Source organism: Sapajus apella, unplaced genomic scaffold (genome assembly GCF_009761245.1).
Source record: "Sapajus apella isolate SASKATOON/1434 unplaced genomic scaffold, GSC_monkey_1.0 scaffold17, whole genome shotgun sequence".
Lineage (NCBI taxonomy): Eukaryota > Metazoa > Chordata > Mammalia > Primates > Cebidae > Sapajus > Sapajus apella.
This window is the reverse complement of record NW_022436957.1, coordinates 3,575,782-3,596,394: the sequence shown is the minus strand read 5'-3', so window position 1 is coordinate 3,596,394 and position 20,613 is coordinate 3,575,782. Positions and strand designations below refer to the sequence as shown.

The 20,613-nt window shown below is 37.3% G+C and overlaps 1 long non-coding RNA gene across 1 annotated transcript; it reads right to left on the bottom strand.

The window, feature by feature from the left end:
• Positions 1-2,245: 2,245 nt before the first annotated feature.
• Positions 2,246-20,280, bottom strand: LOC116556620. The gene is made up of 4 exons (XR_004271090.1): positions 20,202-20,280; positions 7,037-7,043; positions 3,451-3,456; positions 2,246-2,255 (listed from the first exon to the last, which is right to left on the bottom strand). It is a non-coding gene; the product is annotated as an uncharacterized LOC116556620 (long non-coding RNA).
• Positions 20,281-20,613: the final 333 nt, after the last annotated feature.

Below are 20,613 nucleotides of genomic sequence, written 5' to 3'. Positions count from 1 at the left end.
CCCCTGGTACATATATGTATATATTCAGGTAATATTACTTCCTTTCATTGTCTTTTATCAAATTTTCATCAAAATAGAATTTGTCTTATGCTACATTAGTCATGAGAAATAGCTTTCTACTGTTTATGATTGTGGTGAAGGTGTCTTGTGATTATCTGTTTGGAAAACATTTTCCAAATATCCTCCATGGATGTTGACCTGTGGTATATGTAACTATCAGGCCAAACTGTCCTTCTCTCTAAATATTTGAATCCTGATCGATTGTATTGTGGTTTCCATCACAAGTTCATAGATTTATACAATTTTCATGCTGGCCAAGTGTATAGTCTGACACTAACATGTGACAGTGATCTGCCTAGTTTTTGAACAAAACATCCTCTGCCATTGCTAGAGTCCAATCTTGAATCACACCTCAACATGGGGACACATACATGCCTTTGTGTTCATATGTTTATTTTATTATTTACTCCTTGTGCTTTGGCATACCCATACCTAAGGCTACAACTATGCTTCCATCTCTCTTTCCAGTATTTTTTTATATCATAGTTTGTTTTTTTCTGAGAGCAACTGAGCATTTCCCATATTTCCTCAGTGCCCCATGACCTTACTTGGCCTGCTGGAGATATGCTGTCTCAGCCTTCATTTTATATTGCACATGCCCTGCCAGCTTTCAAAAAAGGAATGAGGCTTTAGGTGCAATGATCTCCCTGTGATGTGCCTGATTTCTCAGTTATAGTCATCTGCACAAGCTTATAATAGCATTCCAATTTTCACCTCCAGCCAAAAAGGGAAACAGGTGTGAATGTGAGGCGTCTGCATGTGTATGTGTGCGCATGCACGTGTGTGTGTGATTTGAGCCACAGCCTATTTCCATTTCTCTGCTCAGTGTTTTTATTGCTTGTACCCTGTAGGGTAGAACCCTACTGGGAAGATACTTCTAGAGCTTGTACTTGTTCTTCTGTTTCAATTATTCTGCTTTTAAACCACAGCAAGGCAATTTGTAATGACCCACATGGTAGGAATGTCATGGTACAATTCCTTTGAAACGTTTTTGTCTCCAGGATGGTATTCTTAAGCAATATGAGTTAAGTGACAATGTGGTCTTAATGAAAAATGTGCTACAGAAAGAAAGCATTTTTCTGTATTAATGGTCCCTTTCAGCTACATAAATGCCAAGGCCAGGCAGGGGGTCTTCAGTTGCTTAAGAAATTCTAATTGCATGGGTTTCATTCTGTAGCAAATGCTGATTTCAGTGGTAAAAATCAGTGCATTTTATAGAGAGACAGAGTTTGCTGATTTCCTGACAGAAATATTTCCTTTTTTTCCACACCTTAGTTTTCAGATCAGTAGTATTATCAACAAATGATTGTGTTAACAGCATGTACCTTGGCAGGGTGCAGTGGCTCACACTTGTAATCGCAGCGTTTTCAAAGGCCAAGGTGGGAGGGTCACTTCAGTCTAGGAATTCGAGATCAACCTGGGCATCTCTATAGCAAATACCAAAAATACTAGCCAGGCATGGTGGTGTGCCCTGTGTTCCCAGCTACTCAGGAGGCTGAGGTGGGAGGATCTCCTGAGCCCAGGAGGTCGAGGCTGCAGTGAGCAATTAATGCACCTCTGTACTCCAGCCTGGGCAACAGAGCAAGACCCTGTCACTAAAACAAAAGGATAAAGAAAAGAGCATGTACTGCATCTCAGAAATGAAACACTTGATGCTTGGGTTATGTTTTCTTTTGTTCTGTATTGTTTTGCTTTATGATAATAACAACTATGACATTGCTACTCAAAATTTAGACCTTGAAGTAGAAGCCATGGCCTCATCTGGGAGCCTGTTACAAATGCAGATTATTGGGAACCCATTGCAGACCCATGAGATGAAAACCTGAACTTTTACAAGATCGCCAAGTGAATTGCATACATCTAAAAGTTTAAGAAGCACTACACTTCAAGAGGCATGACAAGAAGGAAAACTGTCATATTTTGCAAATTTGGGCCAATGGTTCTTAAATTTGGCAACATATTTAAAATGGTCTTATGGGATTTAATAAGAGATCTTGATAGAGTTGGTCTAGTGGGGCCATGGGATTGTTAAAAAGTCCCGCTCTCCCAGGCTAATGTGCAGCCAAGATAAAGAATGTTTCTATTAGTATCCAGAAAAAAATAAAATTGATCCTTAGATTTTATAAAATATAAAATATAAAAATTATATACATGTGTGTATATAAATACACATATGCATTTATACACATACACACCTACCACCCATACACATACACACATAACTTTTTGCAGGGAATTTGCTATGGTTTGAATGTGTTTCCTCCAAAATTCAGGTGTTACCAGTGTGATAGTATTAAGAAGTAGGGCTTTTAAAGGGTAGTGGTGCCTTGAGGGCTCCTCCCTCATGAATGGGATTAAGGCCCTTATATAAGAAATTGCAGGTAGCATTCAGCTCACTTGCCCTTCTAACTTTTGCCATGTGAGAACAAAGAGATCCTCCCCTCTGGAAGATGTAGCCCTCACCAGACAACTGAACTTGCTGGTGCCTTGATCTTGGACTTCCCATCCTCCAGAACTGTGAGAAAATACATTTCTACTCTTTATAAATTACCCATTTTCTGGTACTTTGTTATAGCAACACAAAATGGACTAAGACAGAACCCAAAAAAAATAATCATCAATGGTTAGAACTAAAATTGCAGCTAGTGTAAAACTATGTGGATTGAGCAGATTTGAAATCTTTGCAAAAAGAGCACAAACACTATCCTGACAAGAAACCACTTTACATTTAATTCTAAGGATTATTTTTTCTCACAAGAGCCATCTAAGCATCTTATTCGTAAGGATGCTCACAACTACACACATCAAGAACTGTGAAGGGCCTGAGATTTTATTCTACATGCAAGCTTACTAGTTAGCCTGCCGCAATATAATAGGTGCTAGCTGTAAACATGAGACTCCTGGGTCAGAGATAAAGAGCAGATTATTATTCATGGCACACACACACAAAAAAAAGCTGAAGCATCACATTTTCATTAGCTGTTTGCATCTAAGTCCCACAGGGCTGAAGCAGATAGGCTGAGATTGACTCATACAAATGCAATGGATATGTTACAGAAGAGGGATCCCATGCCTAAGGATACTGGCAAATAGAGTTTGGATCTGTGTCCTTGCCCAAATCTCATGTTGAAATGTAATCCCCAATGTCAGAGGAGGAGCCTCGAGGGAGGAGATTGGATCACGGGGGCAATTTCTAATGTTTAAGCACCATCCCCCTAGTGCTATTCTTATGATAGAGTTCTCACGAGATCTGGTTGTTTAAATGTGTGTAGCACCTCCCCACTGTCTCTTCTTCCTGCTCTGGCCATGTAAGACATGCCTGCATGCCCTCTGCTTTCTGCTGATCATAAACTTCATGAGTCCTCTCCAGAAGCAGAGCAGGTGGCCAACACCATGCTTCTTGTACAGCCTGCAGAACTGTGAGCTAATTAAACCTGTTTTCTTTATAAACTACCTAGTCTAATGCAGCGGTGGACATTCTGGCCCTTTGCTCTGGAAGAAGATACTGTTTTCCATCTTTCCAAAGCTGTTTGCTATACAAACATCCTTGAAAAGATGATCTGAAACAAACAGTAGATAACACTGCACTTCAAGGCACAGTGAAGCAATACAGACTCAATGGGAGCTGTTGTCCAACAAGTAACACAAGATGTTTTCATTAATGAATGCGATGGCACTTACAGTGGGTGTTGCTACATAAAATTTCAGTTAGCTGAACATTGTTTCCCTGCTGACTTCATTTATTAGCTCAGGGATGCATTCAAATAGTAAGGAGAGTTAACACTTTTATCTAATGAAATCCTCTTCGGTGAAAGCTTTGCTTAAAATTAATTATTTAAAGGAAAACACATAACTATCTTATTCTCTTTATTAAGAATATATTAAGAATAACCAAAATAGATTTAGACTGAGATAGTGCAGTTACTGCCAGAGTAATGATTGTAAAATTCTAGCTGACAAGAGATAAGAATGTGCCATGATATTGAATACTATTGTAGTGGTTTCATCTTGACAGTAGCACACTTCAGGGGAAAAACAATAGCATCCAAATGTTATGAAAGATGTGAATTGCTGGTATCACTAAGTAATTTCAATAGGTTAGGTCATATAAATGTAATAACAGAAAAATTAAGAAAAAAAGTTTGTGTCCTTCGTAGGGACATGGATGAACTTGAAAACCATCATTCTCAGCAAACTGACAGAAGAGCAGAAGATCAAACGCCGCATGTTCTCACTCATAGGTGGGTGTTGAACAATGAGAACACATGGACACAGGGAGGGGAGCACTACACACTGGGGTCAGTTGGGGGGAAATAGGGGAGGGACGGTGGGGGGTGGGGAGTTGGGGAGAGATAGCAAGGGGAGAGATGCCAGATGTAGGTGATGGGAAAGAAGGCAGCAAATCACACTGCCACGTGTGTACCTATGCAACAATCTTGCATGTTCTTCACATGTACCCCAAAACCTAAAATGCAATAAATAAATAAATGGGAAAAAAAGAAAAAAAGTATTATAGTCAAAATTAATAACAAATGGGTTATATTTTTCAATTAGGCCTTCTTAACAAATAGTTTTGTCCGCATGCCTTGTAGACACTAATTTAAGTATAAATGAACAGTTGTCCATAATTTCCATTAAATCATCTGAAGTATGTTAGGAATGCATTGATGCTTAATAAAAATAAATGATTGTCAAATAAGAATGATTATAGATTATAATAAAATATTAAGACTGAAATTACAGTAAAATGTAAGTCATTGACCATATAATTATCTGCCTCACACACAGATCTACTGTTTGACATGAGATAGAAACAACAAAGACAATTACTATGCTTTCCATAGCAATAATTTGCCAGGCACTACACTGTGCTTTTTATTTAAATGGCCCCTTTAATTTTAATAAATACATTGGTGCCAGTTCTATTGTAGCCATCCCCATTTTATGGGCAAAAAAGCAAGGCTTATAGAGTTCATGTAAGGGGTTCACAACAGTTCACAATAACTGCAGCAAGGTTCTGAATGCAGCCCCAGCCAAGCTCTTCATATCTGCCCTTTTCTTAATTAAAATAAATAAATAAAAGCTTAAGATATTATAGACAAGTACACTTCCAATTTTACAGACAAAGTAATTACCATTCTTGCACTTAGGTATACCTGAAAACATCTTTTTGTTATGGTGGAATGAAAAATAATTAGTTAAGAAGATAGCAACTAAAAATTGTGCAATCTCATACTCATTTAGCATTAAAGTGTATCTACGGTCTCCTGGATTTTTCAACCTACATAGAGGGGATAGAAACACATGCACATCTTTACCAATCATCTAACTTTATGAAAGCAAAAATCTAAAAATGTGCACCATCTCATGTTAAATCAAAAAATTTTGCTCTTCGTGTTTCATTCCAATCTTCTCCTTATGCATCCACACGTTTTACAGCTGCAATCTTGCCTGCCATGGGTAAAATTTTGTTTTTGCCTTTGTCGCTGAATTGACACAAACATTTTCAATGTTGTTATACTATTTTAGGGATTATCATTTTAATGGCTGTATAATATTTCTATCAGTTGACCAAATATAAGTTTTTTACTCATTTACTTTCCAATACTCAAGTTGTTTTTAATTCTACTTTACTTTCTTTTGGATTATTTCCCAATATGTATATTTAAAAACAATATTAGACAGTAAAGTAGGTATTTATTTTTATGCCTTTTTAAACATCTAATGACTCTTTATAAGAGTTCAACTAATAGACAATGTGCGATTATAGAATTTGCATTATAAACTTAATGACATAGTATAGTACCATTATTTTACATCCCTATCCTTCAACTTTATTAAAATAAAACACATTTACATTTTTGTCACGGGTATAATTAGTTGCCAGGAAAGTTGTTCTCTCAGGCCAACCCAAGAGTAGCTGATGCACTGCATGCCTACAGCTAGGCACCAAGGGCAACCTGGAGGCAAAGGAAAATCTCTGAACCAGGGAGAGGAAACAAGGAAAGGAAGAAAGATGACAGCAGAGACAGCCAAGACCTGAGCAGGAGAGGTTCCTCTGTCAATATCTACCATTTAGGTCATTCAGCTATGCCCCAAGTATTTGCTTCTTGTGTTCCAACAAGAACCAACACAATCTTGTTGTCTTCCAAGAAGAAACAACACAATCTCTTGGAGCCCTTGTCAGTAACATAAACCCTTTAGAGAGAACCTAATTAGTTCTGACCTGGTAACTGATAGATGATGAGTCCACCCACTGCATCCACCATGTCAGGCATCTTCCCCAGTCCAGTCTGCTGTGAGGCTGTGAGGATAACAAGGTGCAACCATTGTATCTGCTTGCTTGGACTGTCTGCTCAAGAGGACCAGGGAATTGTGGAGACTTCTCTGAGAAGAGGAGGCTGTACGAGTCAGAGCATGGCTTCTAAAACTCCATGTACAGAGAAATCCCCTGGGGGTCTTGGTAAAATGCAGACTCTGGGTCTGCATTTCTGACAAGCTCTCAGATGGTGCTGATGTTCTGGGTTGATGGGTCTGACTTTAAGTTGCAAAAAAATAGCCCACTGGTTGTCAAACTAGGCTGCAAATTCTAATTACTTGGGGTGCTTTAAAATACGAATGTAAAAATCGGCAATTTGAGAATTACAGTGACTCTAATGAGGGCACTTTTGTTCCTCAGTGGACATGTGGCAATGTCCAGAGACATTCTGAGCTGTTGCAACATGGGTGGGACAGAGAATGGGGGAGTTACTGGCATTCAGAAGGTAGAGGCTAGGGATGTTGCAAAACAGCCTGCAATGCACAGGACAACCCCACAGAGCATCCTCCAGTCACAAATGTCAACAGTACCAAGGCTGAGAAACATCTCCTGGTAGGTTCTTGCTCCAAATCATGCTCACCATCTCTGCTGTTGACAGTTATAAAATTAATTGTGCAATATTTCACTGACAGATAATCAGTTAATGTATGTTGAAACATATTTACTGAGCACAATGCTACTAATTAGCTTTGTCTAACTGCTACATAGAATAGCAAATAGCCAGCTCTGCAATTAGTTTCAGTTATTATGAGGTGCAATATGCTAGCAGAAGTTCCCCCAATTTGCTAAACTTTGGAATACTGCCCCTTAATATTCTCTAATCTAAACCATGAATTCTGCAACACAGACCTCTGAGGATGAATAATTGCATTGTGATGCTTTCAATATCAAACTCCTTAAGAAAGTCTTTTGTTTTAACATGTTATCCTTTGTATGGTATAGTGTAGCTAAGTGTTTTATAGATGGTAGGTTTTATGACCTACTTGAGCAGTTAAACTATCCTACATCTGCAGAATAAAACCTAATGGTGGCTCGAATTCTTGAAGCATCAAAGAGATCAGCTTGACACTCTGCAGAAATATGCAGCTGATGCTACTTGGAGAAATACTAGGGAAGGTTTTTTTTTATGAATTTTATTCCATGCAATAGCTTATCTTTTATTTTCTATATTTCCTTCATAGCTCTGCAAAAATTCTTCACAGAAGGAAAAAAATAAACTTGGTTGGCATTTTTACTAAGGCACAGAAACCATGTATACATATAAAACAAAGAAAACGTATTTGTCATGCAGAATTATATGAGCTAGAATCAAAAGACTAGAAAACAATAATTATCAGGAAGTTTTATTAATCTCATTTTTAAAATAAAAGAGCTTTCAGTGCTAGTTCAAACTCTTTATGCATAGCTCTATGTGAATAAAAAAATGTGAATATATAAATGATCCTCAACTTCTGATGTGTGTGTGTGTGTGTGTGTGTGTGTATGCATATATCTTGCGGGATGGATTTATGAATGTAGAGGTCAGGTAGGGTTTTTGACATGAATATAAGAGTAGTTCAAGGCTTGGCACAGTGGCTTACACCTGTAATCCCAGCACTTTGGGAGGCTGAGTTGGGAGGATTGCTTAAGGCCAGGAGGTCAAGACTAGCCTGTGCAACATAGTGAGATCCTGTCTATACAAAAATAAACTAAAAAATTAGCCTGGCATAGTAGCATACACTCCTAGTTCCAGATACTAGGGAGGCTGAGGTGGGAAGATTGCTTGAACCCAGGAGGTTGAGACATGATGGCACCGCTGCATTCTGGCCTGGGAAACACAGTGAGACCCTGTCTCAAGAAAAAAAGGAGTAGTTCAAGAGCAGAGGGTTTCCTCTGCCTTTTCTCCCTCTGAAGGAGATGCATGAGACCTTCATATTTATTGAGCAGGTGCTATAAGAAATATTTTGTCTTCACGGCAACACACTAGGTGAGTGTATTTGCATGAGTTTGTAGAATTTTTTTAATGTGGGAAGTTAATTGCCTTGCAGAAGAGCACCCAGGCAGGATCAGAACTTGCCTCTGAACCCAAAGCCCAGGGTCTTGCATCAATTGCTGCCCAAGCACATTCTAATACACAAAATGACTCTGCAGAGCTGGAATATTTTTCCCATCATTTCAGCCAATGTATTGATTATGGAGGGTGATCAGATAAGAGGTAGTAACCTACGTGAATGGAAGAGGTCACTGAGAAGTAGGACGAGCTAAACCACAGTTGGCTTCCAAACACAGGAACTGGTCTCTGTTCTCATTCTGATTTGTGATTCCGCTTAGTGACAAGTCTGTGTTACCGTAAGGGTGGAGCTTTGGAACTGCAATTTTTCTAAAGATCCCCAGCTAGACTGTGATGTCCTGTCAGGTTTGGGAATGATTCATGGCTTTAACTGGGCTTCAATCACACTTTCATGCTAAGAGGAATGTGCTTACCCTCGAACAGACAGGTGTGAAGAACTGGCGTGATTTACACACAGGACCAAAATCAGAATCATAACCTTTTGTGGCTGAGAAATTCAGGGGAAAGGGTTCAGACACTGAAACAAGACAGCTCAGCCCTCATCTTGTCACTCACATTTACTGGCCCTGGGGCCTTGCACAAGCTCTGGAACTTCTGAGCTGTTAGCCCCGCTCTCCTCACCAGATCATTGTGGGACTTCTCCCTTCTCAGCAGAATCTTCTCCCAGGTTGTGCAAGAATCTTGTACAAGAGAACAACAATTTTTGTTAATCGAATTACTTCAGAAAGCACAGTTCCTTCAGCATAAGCTTTTCTAATGTTAACCATATAAAAGCTAGTTATTGGCATACATTTTAGATGTTGCAATTTTAGCAAACATTTTAGAGGTTATTAGTTGTTTATAATTGTCAAATAATTAATTATTGCTTAAGTTAATAATGCACTTTTTATGTCACATAATAAAGTGTGTGTGTGTGTGTGTGTGTGTGTGTGTGTTTGGAGGGCACTGTACCTTAGGGTCACATTTAGCTTAAAATAACTTTTTTTAATAAAAATATTGTTTGCTACTCATATGCAATCCAAAGGATGTTCCATCTCTTTACCCACAACTGTTTGTGCAGGAATAAGTAGGTGTTCTTTATTGAGACACCCTAAATAAGCCTTTTACACTTTGAATTTTCAAGCTCTGTAGGCTTGGCTCTCATCTCATGCATTACAGTGAGGGTGTGGCTCTCATTTTAGGATTGTCAGCTTAAAGATAAGTACAGGATGTGTGGATAACTTAGGTACCTGAGCCAACATTAGCAGGTGGACTCAATTCCAGGCAAACAGCCAAATGAACTCTCAAAAATGCAAAGCTCCAGATACTGCTTTTCAAGTTCAGTAGCACTTCCAGAGGAATTCTGAGATAGTAAAATGCTGCAATTCTGAGATTGCAAGGCTAGAAAGGTCTCAGACGGCCTGAAGACTGAAGAGGAGGAGGCTTGACTTGCCTACAGAGGAATTAAATTCCATGCACCAAGAAGAAAGAGAAGCAAGTGAGATCAAGTGGTAAAGATGCCAAATCCCAGAGTCTTCTCACCCTATGTATAAGTGATGGCTGGTGTTAGCTGCAGCCAGCCACATGGAAGTGCCTGGAGGAGGAAGGGTAGCTCAGGAAGGAAAACACACAGCAGCTCCCATCCAAGACACCAATCAACACTCGGAGTTTAGAATAAGCTCTACATAGGTACAAACCATTTTTAAAAATGTTATTTCACATGAAACTTCAAGGCAAACCCTACAGACACCAGACTGCAACCCAAAAATGACACTGAATTTGTCATAAGCAGTTTTCGAAGCAAATATAAACATGTTTAATGCAGTGGGCTGACTTCATGATACAGAGTATTCTCACTTGTTCTTAAGAACAGGAGGCTGTAATCTTCTTACTTGTTTTTAAGAACAAGATTACACCTGAATCTCAGAACTTTGGGAGTCTGCGGCAGGTGGATCACTTGAGGTCAGGAGTTCAAGACCAGCCTGGGTAACATGGAGAAACCCCATCTCTACTTTAAAAAAAAAAAAAAAATTAACCGGGCATGGTGGTGGCTGCCTGTAGTCCTAGTTACTCAGGAGGCCAAGGCAGGAGAATCGCTTGAACCCAGGAGGCAGAGGTGGCAGTGAGCCGAGATTGTATCACTGCTCTCCAGCCTGGGTGACAGAGTGAGGCTCCATCTCAGGAAACAAACAAACAAACAAACAAAAATTAGAACCAGCATGTGATGGACTCACTAGCATAAGACATTCCTATATATACTGTGTCCTCACAGAGTAAGCATGCTACCTTTGATTCTATCAGTTTCTTCATGTATTCCAAAAAAAAAAAAAAAAAAAAAGGAAAAAAGACAAAAGGATCTATGCTAAGGACTCACACAGAATTGTTATATAATTTTACCAGTCTTTCCGCCATCACAGGAAGAAACATCCAAAAAGTTCTTGAGATTCCTACACATTTCAGGTACACAACTATACGTAACTGCACATTACACATTCTCTTATATCAACCCGTTTGGGAATAGTAAGTTGAAATCCAAGTTTTCCCCAAAGGCTGATTTTTGTGCCTATGCTTTAAAGCAATAAAACCAAACTGTGTTATTTGAATAGAGAGTGATCTTGTTCTCTGAATTTATTTATTTATTTATTTCTCTACATGTTTTACATGTTATGGCGAAATGCTATTGCACTGTAAGTAGTTTAGCCCTTCTTAAGTCAAAATTTCACTTAATACCTTCCCTTGACCGTTGCTGGTTGGATTAGTAATCACGGCAGCTGCACAGGGGCTGCCAGTGGGTGGGGAGCAGAATCCAGGAATTAAGTAGATATTTGTTCAAAACAGGAAATCATGAGATTTAAGTTAAATTGAGAACACAGCAAGGATGCATGTTCCCTCACTGTGACAGAAATGAACACCTCACACAGTATAAACTGATAATACTCCATAGTAAAATGTTATTACAGCTAAACAGCCCTTTCACTAGCAACCTGTTGAATTTTTCAGAGAAGAAACAGACAAAATACCATTGTTGTTTGTTCCTTCATATCCCCCATATGTATACTAAAAATCTCAAAATAGTTTGAAATATCACTGCTAAATAAAGATGACAGTAACAATGTGAAAAAAATCTACATTCTAAAAATTCACCTAAGCTTTTATTAATACTCTGGGGAAGAAAACATAGAAAAAGGGATGATACAAATTTCTTGAATGCACAGTTATCTTCTTTATCTGAGTACACTCATTTTTTCACATTATATTATAAAGCTCTTATTATAAACATTGAATCAGTACCTATATGCTTTCTATCATAGCAAAAAGGGGCTAACTATAGAATATATGACTTAGAGGATTTTCCCATTGTTTGCTTGTATTTTAAATGTTTTAATAAACAACAATGCTTTATAAGAATCCTTTGTTCTCAAATACAGACTCTGGAATGCTAAAAATCACAAGTAAAACAAATAACATTTCATGTATGTGCTCTGAGCATCTTCATGTCTTGTCACAATACAATGTCTTCAAAAGCTCTTGCTCCATGATTTAAGCAATGAACACAATTGGTCAGTGCTAGGTTGTCATCCTTAGGAGGATGGCTCGAGCCCAGGAGTTCAAGGTTGCTATGAGCTATGATGGTGCCACTGCACTGCAGCCTAAGCAACAGAGTGGGAACCTGTCTCAAAAAACTAACAAAAACAAACAAAAAATGATGCCTCTGTGATGTGGTTCTATGTTACACCTAAAAAAGCAGGTGCTTCCTTGAAACACCTGTCATCTCGGCATCTCACAACAGGATGTGATGTGGGAATGCTTATCAACATCAGATTTCAGAAGATTTTATTTCATGGCCCAACCTGCCCTGTGTACATTTCAAAGAAACAAAGCCAAACAAAGAAAGCCTTGAGCATATCTTTAGCCCTTCCCATTTAGGCAGAATTTCAGTAGGTATTTCATACCCTTTTCCCTACTTGTAAATATGGAAAATAAAGAAAAGTCCTGGTTTCTAAAATCAGCCCCCCCAAAAAAGCTGAATTTAACTGAATGCATTCCGCTAAGATAATGATTACTTGAAAATCTGTCAAATGCAAATCTGCTGTGGACTGAAAATTTTCCTCCATACATGAAGATGAACAGAATATGTTAAAAAATCAATAACACTCTATCTAGGGAATATGTGTGTGTGCGTGTTTGTGTGTGTGTGTGTGTGTGTGTGTGTGTGTGTGTGTAATGGAGACTACCATGAATACATACGGCTGTATGAATTTAAGAAAGATGTCCTGTGAGCTTTTCGTGCTCCCGAGTTTTGACTGAAGAAAAGAGGGATAAGTTTATGTTACAGTAGACATTTATACTTATGAAACCAAGTAGATAGAACCTGAGGTGAAAAGTTCAGATTGTTATTTATATGTCCAAAGAGTGAAGTGAATCTGTCAGTATATTTCCATTTCCAATGAAACGATGATTTGGCGTAATTCAGCTATGATAAAGAAAAACAAAATCCACAGTTGTTTCTCTGGATTATGTAACAAATAAGTTCCACAGCTATTTTAGAATTTCCAAAATATGCTTACGTTTAAATATTGTGCCATTTTAGGACTTTGAGCCTCTTAAATCTTTAATTGCTAGCATTAAAAAGAGATTGAAGAAGACAAAACAAGAAAAATAAGAAATAAAAGACAAAAAAACTGAATTAATAGGGTAATTGAATTCAATTTCAAGATATATCTCTCCACCCACCTACGCAAATATAGGTATATGTAATATATGTGACAATTATGCCATCTATGAGAATCTTATATATTTATATCTATATAGCTATAGATACATATATATCCATAGTTCTACTGTGTGTATAAGAGCATTGCTTTATTCACTGAGCACTTTCAAAGGAACATAACGTAGGAAAACTAGTTTGAATTTACCAATTTAATGAGTCTCCTTTTATTTTTTATTTTGTTTTGTTTTGTTTTGTTTTTTTGTTTTTTACTTTTTTTTCCCCATTTATTTATTTTATTGCATTTTAGGTTTTGGGGTACATGTGAAGAACATGCAAGATTGTTGCATAGGTACACACGTGGCAGTGTGATTTGCTGCCTTCCTCCCCATCACCTACATCTGGTATCTCTCCCCTTGCTATCTCTCCCCAACTCCCCATCCCCCACCGTCCCTCCCCTATTTCCCCCCAACTGATCCCAGTGTGTCGTGCTCCCGGGAGGGGAGTCTCCTTTTAACTGGATCCCAAATTTATGAAAACTGTGCTGGAATCCTAATTAATTACTAGAAAAAGTGTTGTCATTTGGAATTGTGGGTATTATAAAGGTGAACAGGCCCCTCCAAAAATCCTGTTGATTCTTGTTCTTGAAGTAGCTTTCCCCTCATTCATTCCCTTATTTTTCATCAAATTCCATTGACTTCTGAAGTTTTTGGAGAAGGAAGTTCAGTTCAGACACAACTCTCAGAATATTGACTAGGAGGTCAAGAGACTTAAGTACGGGATGGAACTGATAAATAGCTATTTGGCTATTCACAGAGACATTATCAGATTAAAATGTGCCCCTAAGACTGACAGAAAGCAAGAAGATTTCCCTTCTATGCACCCATATAAGTAACAAACTTCAATAACTCTGCACATTTGTTGAGCTAGGTAAATGATGTATCAGGGAGTAAAAAATATCTCATCATTTGCCTCATCATTTCCATAAAAAAATTCTCATTATATTCACTGATAAGTGTGATAATGGCATCTACTAAAGCAGGATCTACTAAAGCAGATCTGCTATAAGCAGGATCTACTAAAAGTAGCCCCATCATGAAAATTCTCTGTAATAGGAGTCTTTAAATACAGAATATTACTGTGTAAGAGGGATTTTAAATTCTTATGTGTGAAGAATGTTTAGTGTCACATCACAAATTACGTAATGGGAAATGAGAAAGTCTAGACAAAATAAAGTCCAACAGAAATCACTTTTCCAAATTTAACTTATCCACATTTTATCCTTTATTTCACATTTTGAGAGTCCAGTTATCTATGGCTTTCACATTTCGACTCCTTTTCACAACTCTAATTCCTCTTAAAGTTACCAGTAAGATGAAATCAAGTGTATTTGCAATTTAGACCTTGTTATTTTTGTTTCATATATATATATATATATATAAACAAAACAGATACAATCAAGAGTGCCTTGTGTCAAATCTCTTGTGGATGAATTTTTAAAAAATGACATGTGCTACAGGGCCAAAGGTCTTTAACATGATTAAGAGACTTATTATTTGCAAAAGAAAACATTATAGATCAAAACCATCATGAGATATGTTTGCTTCATGGCTATAATTATGATTAATTTGCATAAAACGAATGCCTTTTGTGCCTTCATATTTGGGGGAAAGCCTACGTGTTTTATATATCTGTAAATTTTGCTTTTGCTATAAATGAAAATGAAAAGAGAGAAAAGGAGAAGATCATCATGGACTAAGTGTCTAGTAGGTAGGGTCAGTTCTGAGTTTCTCCAATGGATTTCTGTGTTCCTGTAACAACCTTGACTCTTCCAAAAAAGAGTTGGGAGAAAGGCGATTGGGAAAAGTAATGGCTCGTATGTTTAGCTTTCATATACACATTCAAAAAAATATACAATTGTGTGCTCTGAAACAATTATAGAAACCTGTCCAACTAGTTTGTATGAATTTTCACTCCAACTTTAGGATCTGGTAGGCTTACAATTGAGGAATGTTGCAGAATATTCCATAGTATTTTACTAACCACTGTAATTTCTTCTATTTCTAAACTTTAATGGCTTTTTAAAACTATCTCTTCAAGTCCAAATCCTGAATGCATCCCTGTGTTATGCAGTGTGAACCTTAAATTACATGAGAAATGTTCAAATTAATGATGTTCAAATATTAAATTGATCTGTCAGGGCTCAGTGAAGCCATAAAACGCGTCAGGTAATTTGGACCCTCTCCTTTCCTGGAATATTTTAATGCCCTAAAAGGATCCTAATTTCAACATATAATAGGTATACTATATTTTAAATAACTTCCATCTTTCTGTAGCAGTTAAATGGTATAATAAGTTCTGTTATTAAAGAGTCCAGTATGTAGAGAAAAATGTTTTATAAAGTGAAGAATAATATTTTACTGTGGCAGAATTCAGGTTTCATTTTTCCTGGACTGTGTTTTGAGATTTTTCATTTCTCTCCTTAAACTTAAGAGCATCTGTTTTATAAAATACATGAGATACTTTGAATCACTTTGTCCTCTACTAACAGTTTAGACTTTGGTTTACACCACCAATTGCTCTTGCTAGTTCCTCCCCCTGCTTCCAATTTCCTTGTTTATTCCTTATGAAGTATATTTCAAATAGCTTGCTGAGACCCCTGAAGGCTCATTAAGCATGAAGGCCATACATGTATTAGTGAAAGTTTAAACATGTTGCTTGGTAGCATAGCTGTGACTGGTGGGCACTGGGTAAACAAAGGACTCACTCAAGCCCAGCATGAAGTCTCTGCCATCTGAATTATCCCTGCTTATTTTTAAAAACTGGACAGTTCTGGTGTCTTATATCATTAGCGCTTCTCCAAACACACAAACTGAGGAATCTAAAATATCACCAATGACAACCATCCAAAATAGGTGTACATACCTGGCATTTCAAGAAGACTTCACCAAGAAACACAGCTTAATTACAGAGCAGCATTTGTGAGGACGGAAATAAATGGTCACACTTCTCTGATGTTTCTTGAGACCCTGACAATTATGTAAATATAGTTTCTGCACATTTATTATGCCTAATATTCTTGATTTTAGTTTTTCAGAGAAAACTATTAGCCATAGATAAGTAAATATATACACGTGTGCGCACGCACACACACGAGTCAGCTAATGATGCCACACAGACATGTTATAATAAACAGCTAATTCCAACCAACAGAAGATTTTCACCATTGATCCACATAAGAAAAAATTTTAATGCATGACTTTTAACTGCATAAATACATTATGTTTTGTCTAGTTGCAATTATCAATATCATAAATATATGAATCAAAACAGACGATATTTTTATGTCTACATTAGTATAGCGTTTACACTAAACAGGTAGCCTATTTTTAAAATTTGCAAAATTTGTCCTCTATTAAAACCACTGAATTTATACTCACTGAGTAATTTTGATTGAGCATAATGAACAGTATGTTTATTTAGAACCATTTCATTTGATTTGCCAAAATTTTTTAGCCCTATTTAAACTGCCAATACTATGTATTAATCATCCCAAATTCTGAGAAGTAGCCTCTACCTGACCACAGAGTATTAAAAAAAAATAATGTAGGATTCCATCTGCCAAAAGAGTTCTAATAATAACTTTGTCTTACTATCGTTTTTGTTGTGATTACCATTATTTGTCACTAGAAGAAGAGATAGAAAGAGCCGAGGCTCTGATTATTTAAATGCGAGCAAGCCCAGCTGTAAAATTATCCTGCTGTTTTTTGATTTGTGTGTGGCAACTGTGAGAGACTCAAGCTCATTCCAGTAGAGTCGTTGGACAACAAAAAGGCATTTCTGATCCTCCTCTTTGAGAACTTGTATGCAAGAATATTGGGTCAGCCTGGCACTTGCTCATGTTTATTATGTATGTTTCCATATCTGGATGTCTTCTTGATAGGAGTCCATAGACAAGCTTACTTGTACCCAGTGCAGCCTACAGACCAGCCTACCCATACCCAGTGTAGTCTATAGACTAGCTTACCCTTATCAAGTATAGTCTATAGACTAGATTACCTATATTCAGTTTATTCTATAGACTAGCCTACCTATCTCCAGCCAGTATAGTCTATAGGTCTGCTTACTAGTACCCAAAATAGTATATAGACTAGATTAGCCATTTCCTCTGTAGTCTATAGACTGGCTTACCCAAAGCAAATCTAGTCTATAGACTAGATTCCCATATCCACTTAGTCTATAGACTAGTTTATCCATATCAAGTATAATGTATAGAATAGACTTTCCATATCCAGTTTAGTCTATAGACTAGCTACCCAAACCCAGCGTAGTTTATTGACTAGCTTACCCATACTCAGTGTATTCTATAGACTAGCTTATGCATACCCAGTATAGCCTATAGGCTACGTTTTCCACACCCAAAGTAGTCTATAGACTAGCTTACCCATACCCAGTGCTGTCTGTAGAGTAGCTTACCCATCCCCAGCATAACCTACAGACTAGCTTACACATATCCAGTGTATTCTATAGTGTGACTTACCAATACATAGTGTAGCCTATAAATTACCTATATAGAGTGTAGCCCATAGGTAAGCCTTTAGCTTACCCATACCCAGTGTAGTCTGTAGATTAGCTTACCTATAACAAAAAATTTGCAAAATATTTTTTATCAAATTATAATTTCTCTAGGGCATCTAATTATTTAAAGAAAATAATTCTAAACAATACATAATTTTATTAAAGGAAGATTAAAATGACACACATCTGAAACTTTAAGCCTCTGTGTTTGAAGTGTTATTTGGGTACTTCTTGGTCTCCAGTGCTCATGTAAACACAGGCTTACCTCGCTTTGTTGTGCTTCACGGATATTGCATTTTTTACTGAATTGAAGGTTTGTAGCAACCCTGCACTGAGCAAAGCTATACATAATTTCTCCAAAAGCATGTGGTCACTTTGTGTCCCTATGTAATATTTTGGTATTTCTCACAATTTTTTTGTTATCATTGCATTTCTTATTATTGCTATGCTTGTCTTGGTGATCCATGATCAGTAATCTTTGTTATTACTATTGTAATTGTGTCGGAGATCACACCCTTATAAGATGGCAAAATTAATTGGTAAATGTTGTGTGTGTTCTGGCTGCTCCACCAACTGGCCATTCCCCATCTGTCTCCCTCTCTTTCAGCATTCCTATTCCCTGAGACACAACAATATTGAAATTAGGCCAATTAATTCTCTACAATGTTAAGTATTCAAGTAAAAGGCAGAGTCTCTCCCTTTAAATCACAAGCAAGGAATGAACATGGGGAAGCCATTTCAAAAGCCAAGAGAGGTCATAACCTAGGCTTTTGCACAAAACAGCCAACTGGTGAATGTAAAGAAAGAATTTTTGAATGAAATTTAAAGTGCTACTTCAGTGAACATATGAATACTATGAAAGTGAAACAGCCTATTGCCAATATGCAGAAAGTTCCAGTGGTCTGGATAGATCAAACCAGCCACAATACTCTCTTAAGCTAAAGCCTAATCCAGAGCAAAGCCCTATCTCTTTTCAATTCTTTGAAGGCTGAGGAGGTGAGAAAGCTGTGGAAAAAAAGTTGGAAGCCAGTGTAGGTTGGTTCATGAAGATTAAGAAAAGAAGCCACCTCCATAATATAACAGGCAAAGCGAAGCAGCAAGTGCTCATCTAGAAGCTGCAGCAAGTTATCCAGAAGACCTAGCTAAGACCATTAATGAAGGTGGCTACACTATAAAACATACTTTCAATGTAAATGAAACTGCCTTATATTGAAATAAGTTGCCATTTAAGACTTTCATAGCTGGAGAGGAGATGTCAATATCTGGCTTGAAAGCTTCAAAGAACAGGATAACTTTGGTTAGGGGCTAATGCAGCTGGTGACTTTAAGTTAAAGCCAATGCTCATTTACCATTCCAAAAATCCAAGGGCCCTTAAGAATGATGCTAAATCTTCTCTGTCTGTGATATAGAAATGGAACAACAAAGCCTAGATGACAGCACATCTGTTTACAACATGGTTTACTGAATATTTTGAGGCCACTGTTGAGACCTACTGCTCAGAAAAAGGATTCTTTTCAACATTTACTGTTCATTGACAATGAATCTGGTCACCCAAGAGCTCTCATGGAGATGTACAAAGAGATTAATGTTCTTTCTGTGCTTCTTAGCACAACATTCATTCTGCAGTCCCTGGATCAAGGAGTCATTTTGACGTTCAAGTCTTATTATTTAAGAGATACATTTCATAATTTATAGTTGCTATAGACAGTGATTCCTCTGATAGATTTAGGCAAAGGCAATTGAAAATCTTCTGGAAATGATTTACCATTGCAGACACCATTATGAACATTTATGATTTGTGGGAGGAGGTTAAAATATCAACATTAATAGGTGCTTGGAAGATGTTGATTCCAAGCCTCATGGATGACTTTGAGGAGTTCAAGACTTCAGTGGAGGAAGTAACTGCAGATGTGGCAGAAATAGTAGGCGTTGTAGAAGGGGAAGTGGAGCCTGAAGCTGTGACTGAATGGCTGCAACCTCATGACTAAACTTGAATGGATGAGGAGTTGCTTTTTGTGAATGAGCAAAGAAAATTATTTCGTGAGAAGGAATATGCTGGTAAAAATGCTGTGAACACTGTTGAAATTTAAAAAAATCTAAAAAATAACATAATTGATAAGGCAGTGGCAGGGTTTTGGAGGATTGACTCCAATTTTAAAATAAGTTTTACTTGTGAGTAAAATGCTATCAAACAGCATCTCATACTATAGATAAATCTTTTATGAAAGGAAGTGTCAACCAATGTGGCAAATTTCATTGTCTTATTTTAAGAAATTACCACAGCTATCCCCACCTTCAGCAACCACCACCCTAGTCAGTCTGCAACCATCAACATTGAGGCAAGACCTTCCACCAGCAAAAAGATTACAAATCATTGAAGGTTCAGATGATTGTTAACATTTTTTAGCAATAAAGTATTTTAATTTAGGTTTGTGTATTTTTTTAGACACAATGGTATTACATACTCAATGGACTATAGTACAATGTGAACATAACTCTTATACTCACTAGGAAACAAAAAATTTGTGTGAATTGCTTTTATTGTGATATTTTCTTTATTGTGGTAGTCTGGAACTGAACCCATAATATCTCTGGAGGAGACCTGTAGAAGCCCCTTGGCCTCTCTTGTGAGACAGTTGACATCTTTGCCAATGTCTACATATTCTAGTAGATAGAACAAGTTGGCAACATGCCTCCTTCCATTTACAAAGAGCTGTCAGGACTAAATGCATTGCTTAATATTAGTGATGGTTACTCAGTGGTTTCTAATGTAATTATACCCTGCTTTCTCTACATGGCTTCCAATGTTTTTTAATCTTTATTTAACCATAAGGCAGTAATGAGTAATTTGCTTTCATTGTTTCCTTTTTATTTATTACTCAACACATACTGAGCTTCCACTATCAGAAATATGCT